This window comes from Oncorhynchus keta, chromosome 27, assembly GCF_023373465.1.
Source record: "Oncorhynchus keta strain PuntledgeMale-10-30-2019 chromosome 27, Oket_V2, whole genome shotgun sequence".
Classification (NCBI taxonomy): domain Eukaryota; kingdom Metazoa; phylum Chordata; class Actinopteri; order Salmoniformes; family Salmonidae; genus Oncorhynchus; species Oncorhynchus keta.
Genome location: NC_068447.1, coordinates 24011611 through 24018858, shown reverse-complemented (window position 1 = coordinate 24018858; position 7248 = coordinate 24011611).

Below are 7248 nucleotides of genomic sequence, written 5' to 3'. Positions count from 1 at the left end.
GGCTGTCTGGAACCCCAAGGATCCCTATTACAAAGTCCCAGGCCTGCTCCAAAGTCATCGCCTAAAGCTTCTGCTAAAGACTCAAGCCAGAGGCCTACCTCAACCACACAGCAGCCCCATCCCCAGTCAGCGAGTCAGGCCAAGCCCAGACCAGGAGGACTGGATGCTCAACAACCACTACCACCTCCAGCACAGCCTGCACAAGCCTGCACAACCAAGACAGCTCAACTCAGCACCTCAGGTCCAACCCGAGTCCCAGGCTCCTCCACAGGCCTCAGTCCAACCCCAGCCTGAGCCACAGGCCCAACGCCAAAATGAATCACCGACTCAGGCACAAGTGAAGGCCACCAGTCCTGAGAAGAACCAGCCTCCAGTGGTAGAACAGCCAACAGTAGAGGAAAAGCCCCTGGCACATCCACCACTGAAGTAAGAGCACATTGGCAGCAACACTTTGAATATACCTAGTTTTGACGTAATTACAAGGTTAAACCAAACATAATAGCCTGTATCTAATAACTATAATACTCTACAGTCAATGGGTGATGTTATTTGACCTTTGGCTTACTACTTCTTCTGATTATAATCACTATATAAAAAAAATCAGTCAATCTCAGTCCCTGACCAATGCCTTTGGCCTGAAGAAAACATCCTTCTTTCGCACAGCCAGTGAAGACGTGGCCAAGGCTGAGACCATGCACAACTTGAGGAAGTCTTTTGCAGGTCTGGCTCTCTGACTAGACACAGTGCAGGTTGACTAACCCTGAAACAGAGGGAATGAAAAGTGGTGTAACGAAACCAGTCTCTGTTTCATTGACCTCTGTATCACAAAGTGTTACAATAACCTTCTTCCTGATTATCTAGATACATATATGCTATTTCATTATAGGAATATTGAGTGTGCTCAGAGGTCAGGTTAAACAACATAGCGATGTAGGCTAAGGTTACAATCAATGACATGATTTAAGGGGTGCTAATATTTGTCCTGAGATGTACACTACCGTTCAAAAGTTTGGGGTCACTTAGAAATGTCCTTGTTTTTGAAAGAAAAGCACATTTCTTGTCCATTAAAATAACATCAAATTGATCAGAAATACAGTGTAGACATTGTTAATGTTGTAAATGACTATTGTAGCTGGAAACAGCTGATTTGTTATGGCCTACAGCCTACAGAGGCCCAGTATCAGCAACCATCACTCCTGTGTTCCAATGGCATGTTGTGTTAGCTAATCCAAGTTTATCATTTTAAAAGGCTAATTGATCATTAGAAAACCCTTCTGCCATTATGTTAGCACAGGTGAAAACTGTTGTTCTGATTAAAGAAGCATTAAAACTGGCCTTCTTTAGACTAGTTGAGTATCTGGAGCATCAGCATTTGTGTGTTTGATTATAGGCTCAAAATGGCCAGAAACAAATAACTTTCTTCTAAAACTCGTCAGTCTATTCTTGTTCTAAAAAATGAAGGCTATTCCATGTGATACATTGCCAAGAAACTGAAGATCTGGTACAACACTGTGTACTACTTCCTTCACAGAACAGTGCAAACTGTCTCTAACCAGAATAGAGAGAGAAGTGGAAGGCCCTGGTGCACAACTGAGCAAGAGGACAAGTACATTAGAGTGTCTAGTTTGAGAAACAGATGCCTCACAAGTCTTCAACTGGCAGCTTCATTAAATAGTACCCGCAAAACACCAGTCTCAACGTCAACAGTGAAGAGGCAACTCCGGGATGCTGACCTTCGAGGCAGAGTTTCTCTGTCCAGTGTCTGTGTTCTTTTGCCCATCTTAATCTTTTCTTTTTATTGGCCAGTCTGAGATATGGCTTTTTCTTTGCAACTCTGCCGAGAAGGCCATCATCCCGGAGTCGCCTGTTCTCTGTTGAGACTGGTGTTTAAATCAAATCAAATCAAATCAAATTTATTTATATAGCCCTTCGTACATCAGCTGATATCTCAAAGTGCTGTACAGAAACCCAGCCTAAAACCCCAAACAGCAAACAATGCAGGTGTAAAAGCACGGTGGCTAGGAAAAACTCCCTAGAAAGGCCAAAACCTAGGAAGAAACCTAGAGAGGAACCGGGCTATGTGGGGTGGCCAGTCCTCTTCTGGCTGTGCCGGGTAGAGATTATAACAGAACATGACCAAGATGTTCAAATGTTCATAAATGACCAGCATGGTCGAATAATAATAAGGCAGAACAGTTGAAACTGGAGCAGCAGCAGTCAGGTGGAATGGGGACAGCAAGGAGCCATCATGTCAGGTAGTCCTGGGGCACTGTCCTAGGGCTCAGGTCCTCCGAGAGAGAGAGAAAGAAAGAGAGAATTAGAGAGAGCATATGTGGGGTGGCCAGTCCTCTTTTGGCTGTGCCGGGTGGAGATTATAACAGAACGTGGCCAAGATGTTCAAATGTTCATAAATGACCCAGCATGGTTGAATAATAGTAAGGCAGAACAGTTGAAACTGGAGCAGGAGCATGGCCAGGTGGACTGGGGACAGCAAGGAGTCCTCATGTCAGGTAGTCCTGGGACATGGTCCTAGGGCCCAGGCCAGTTGAAACTGGAGCAGCAGCATGGCCAGGTGGACTGGGGACAGCAAGGAGTCATCATGTCAGGTAGTCCTGGGGCATGGTCCTAGGGCTCAGGTCCTCCGAGAGAGAGAGAAAGAAAGAGAGAAGGAGAGAATTAGAGAACGCACACTTAGATTCACACAGGACACCGAATAGGACAGGAGAAGTACTCCAGATATAACAAACTGACCCTAGCCCCCCGACACATAAACTACTGCAGCATAAATACTGGAGGCTGAGACAGGAGGGGTCAGGAGACACTGTGGCCCCATCCGAGGTTTAGCAGGTACTATTTATTTAATAAAGCTGCCAGTTGTCCCCCCCACATTCTGAAATTGCATTGCAACGGTGTGCTTTAGGACCATGCAGATGCATCCAAGCGGTCAGGTAGACTGTTTGGAGTGTTTATCTGACTGAAAAATAAAATAAATGAATAAATAAATAAATGATGTCCCCCCCCACTTCTAAAACCAAAGTTGTGCCCCTGTTATATACTATAGTATTCACTGTAGTGTTTTAGCAGACTTTACTGTAGTATTTCCTGTAGTGTTTTTGCGGACATGACTGTAGTATTTCCTGTATTGTTTTTGCGGACATGACTATGGTATTTCCTGTAGTGTTTTTGCGGACATGACTGTAGTATTTCCTGTAGTGTTTTTGCGGACATGACTGTAGTATTTCCTGTAGTGTTTTTGCGGACATGACTGTAGTATTTCCTGTAGTGTTTTTGCGGACATGACTGTAGTATTTCCTGTAGTGTTTTTGCGGACATGACTGTAGTATTTCCTGTAGTGTTTTTGCAGACATTACTGTAGTATACTGTAGTATTTACAATAGTGTTTTTGTTTTATTATCTTTGACATAGAAGGGGCTGCTTTCTCCTTGAGGAAACCTACTGGACAAACACTAAAATAGCAAATGTTCTATGACCTGTAGGTAAATAGGACTGGAGTCTAGTTCAGTGCTTCTGCTCTTTTCTATAACCTGTAGGTAGATAGGACTGGAGTCTAGTTCAGTGCTTCTGCTCTTTTCTATAACCTGTAGGTAGATAGGACTGGAGTCTAGTTCAGTGCTTCTGCTCTTTTCTATAACCTGTAGGTAGATAGGACTGGAGTCTAGTTCAGTGCTTCTGCTCTTTTCTATAACCTGTAGGTAGATAGGACTGGAGTCTAGTTCAGTGCTTCTGCTCTTTTCTATGACCTGTAGGTAGATAGGACTGGAGTCTAGTTCAGTGCTTCTGCTCTTTTCTATAACCTGTAGGTAGATATGACTGGAGTCTAGTTCAGTGCTTCTGCTCTTTTCTATAACCTGTAGGTAGATAGGACTGGAGTCTAGTTCAGTGCTTCTGCTCTTTTCTATAACCTGTAGGTAGATAGGACTGGAGTCTAGTTCAGTGCTTCTGCTCTTTTCTATAACCTGTAGGTAGATAGGACTGGAGTCTAGTTCAGTGCTTCTGCTCTTTTCTATAACCTGTAGGTAGATATGACTGGAGTCTAGTTCAGTGCTTCTGCTCTTTTCTCTGACCTGTAGGTAGATAGGACTGGAGTCTAGTTCAGTGCTTCTGCTATTTTCTATAACCTGTAGGTAGATATGACTGGAGTCTAGTTCAGTGCTTCTGCTCTTTTCTATAACCTGTAGGTAGATAGGACTGGAGTCTAGTTCAGTGCTTCTGTTCTTTTCTATGACCTGTAGGTAGATATGACTGGAGTCTAGTTCAGTGCTTCTGCTCTTTTCTATAACCTGTAGGTAGATATGACTGGAGTCTAGTTCAGTGCTTCTGCTCTTTTCTATAACCTGTAGGTAGATATGACTGGAGTCTAGTTCAGTGCTTCTGCTCTTTTCTATAACCTGTAGGTAGATAGGACTGGAGTCTAGTTCAGTGCTTCTGCTCTTTTCTATAACCTGTAGGTAGATATGACTGGAGTCTAGTTCAGTGCTTCTGCTCTTTTCTATAACCTGTAGGTAGATATGACTGGAGTCTAGTTCAGTGCTTCTGCTCTTTTCTATAACCTGTAGGTAGATATGACTGGAGTCTAGTTCAGTGCTTCTGCTCTTTTCTATAACCTGTAGGTAGATATGACTGGAGTCTAGTTCAGTGCTTCTGCTCTTTTCTATAACCTGTAGGTAGATAGGACTGGAGTCTAGTTCAGTGCTTCTGCTATTTTCTATAACCTGTAGGTAGATAGGACTGGAGTCTAGTTCAGTGCTTCTGCTCTTTTCTATAACCTGTAGGTAGATAGGACTGGAGTCTTTCAGTGCTTCTGCTATTTTCTAAACCTGTAGGTAGATAGGACTGGAGTCTAGTTCAGTGCTTCTGCTCTTTTCTATAACCTGTAGGTAGATAGGACTGGAGTCTAGTTCAGTGCTTCTGCTCTTTTCTATAACCTGTAGGTAGATAGGACTGGAGTCTAGTTCAGTGCTTCTGCTATTTTCTATAACCTGTAGGTAGATAGGACTGGAGTCTAGTTCAGTGCTTCTGCTCTTTTCTATAACCTGTAGGTAGATAGGACTGGAGTCTAGTTCAGTGCTTCTGCTCTTTTCTATAACCTGTAGGTAGATAGGACTGGAGTCTAGTTCAGTGCTTCTGCTCTTTTCTATAACCTGTAGGTAGATAGGACTGGAGTCTAGTTCAGTGCTTCTGCTATTTTCTATAACCTGTAGGTAGATAGGACTGGAGTCTAGTTCAGTGCTTCTGCTCTTTTCTATAACCTGTAGGTAGATAGGACTGGAGTCTAGTTCAGTGCTTCTGCTCTTTTCTATGACCTGTAGGTAGATAGGACTGGAGTCTAGTTCAGTGCTTCTGCTCTTTTCTATGACCTGTAGGGAACACAATATATGGTCTATACTTCGCATGTAGGTTTATCACTCATGGGTGGCACCCAAGTGACCAGACGCCTAAGGCAATTGTTTCATGAACGGCTCGCAATGGATATTAACCCCTTTGTACCCGCTCCCATAGTCTATAATTCTATATAACCTTGTAACACGTGTACAGGTAGACCAGAGAGGCCATCCCTGATTGACAAAGGATCAATTACCCTGATTAGAAGCACCTGGACTGTGCTCACCTGTGTTTCCTACAAATGTTGTTCTGATTGTAAGCTTTGAATCTATACACTGAAGAAGGCAAAAGCAGAAACCTCTGTGTATGTTACTCTCCTGATACAATACAATGATAAAAATGAAGAAGTAAGCTTCACACAACACATTTTTTGTAAAAAATGGTATCCACGAGTTCATCTGGCTCTGGGGAAGTAGATTAAATAGTAATAATAAATAAATAAATAGTAGTAATAAATAGTAGTAATAATAAATAGTAGTAAGCACTACACAATATATATTACAGGGTGTAGCATAGTATTCTACAGTATATTATATAGTAAGTACACATGATCAAGGGATACTATCAATCATACAGAATATTAAATATAGGCTATTTTAGTGGAATAGTAATAAACATTTGTCTTTCAGGCTCCCGAGTGGCACAGCGGTCTAATTCACTGCATCTCAGTGCCAGAGGCGTCACTACAAACCCTGGCTCGATTCCAGACTGTTTCACAACCGGCCGTGATTGGGAGTCCCATCGGGCGGCGCCAGATTGGCCCAGCGTTGTCCGGGTTTGCCTGGGGTAAGCCGCCATTGTAAATAAGAATTTGTTCTTAACTGACTTGCCTAGTTAAATAAATGTTAAATAAATTGTAAACCGTATTGTTTGCATGATTAAATCCACTGATTTGTTTCTACAGTCCTCCAGATTTGAATAAAGTTGCCATGTATTGATAAGCAAAGTGACTCTAGAGGCCTATGGTCTCTGCATTAGAAATGCAGAAGCAACCTATAGAATTCCATGTAAAGTGCTGTTTCTTGTGAGTTTAAAATGAATAGATTATACATGTTGCTACATTCGGACAGTTTATTAGGTACACCCATCAAGTACAAGGTCGGACCCCCCTTTTCCTCCAGAACAGCATTCTACAAGTTGTTCGGAAACGTTCAACAGGGATGTTGGTCGATGCTGACGCGATGGCATCACTTCCATCTCATCCCAAAGATGCTCTATTGGGTTGAGGTCTGGCCACTGCGCAGGCCACTCAAGTAAACTGAACTCGCTGTCATGTTCCAGGCAATGTTTTTCCACTCCTCAATTGTCCAATGTTGGTGATCACGTGCCCACTGGGGCCGCTTTTTCTTGCTTTTAGCTGATAGGAGTGGAACCCGGAGTGGTCGCCTTCTGCACACCACGTTTGTGGCCCGCCTTTTAGCTGATAGGAGTGGAACCCGGAGTGGTCGCCTTCTGCACACCACGTTTGTGGCCCGCCTTTTAGCTGATAGGAGTGGAACCCGGAGTGGTCGCCTTCTGCACACCACGTTTGTGGCCCGCCTTTTAGCTGATAGGAGTGGAACCCGGAGTGGTCGCCTTCTGCACACCACGTTTGTGGCCCGCCTTTTAGCTGATAGGAGTGGAACCCGGAGTGGTCGCCTTCTGCACACCACGTTTGTGGCCCGCCTTTTAGCTGATAGGAGTGGAACCCGGAGTGGTCGCCTTCTGCACACCACGTTTGTGGCCCGCCTTTTAGCTGATAGGAGTGGAACCCGGAGTGGTCGCCTTCTGCACACCACGTTTGTGGCCCGCCTTTTAGCTGATAGGAGTGGAACCCGGAGTGGTCGCCTTCTGCACACCACGTTT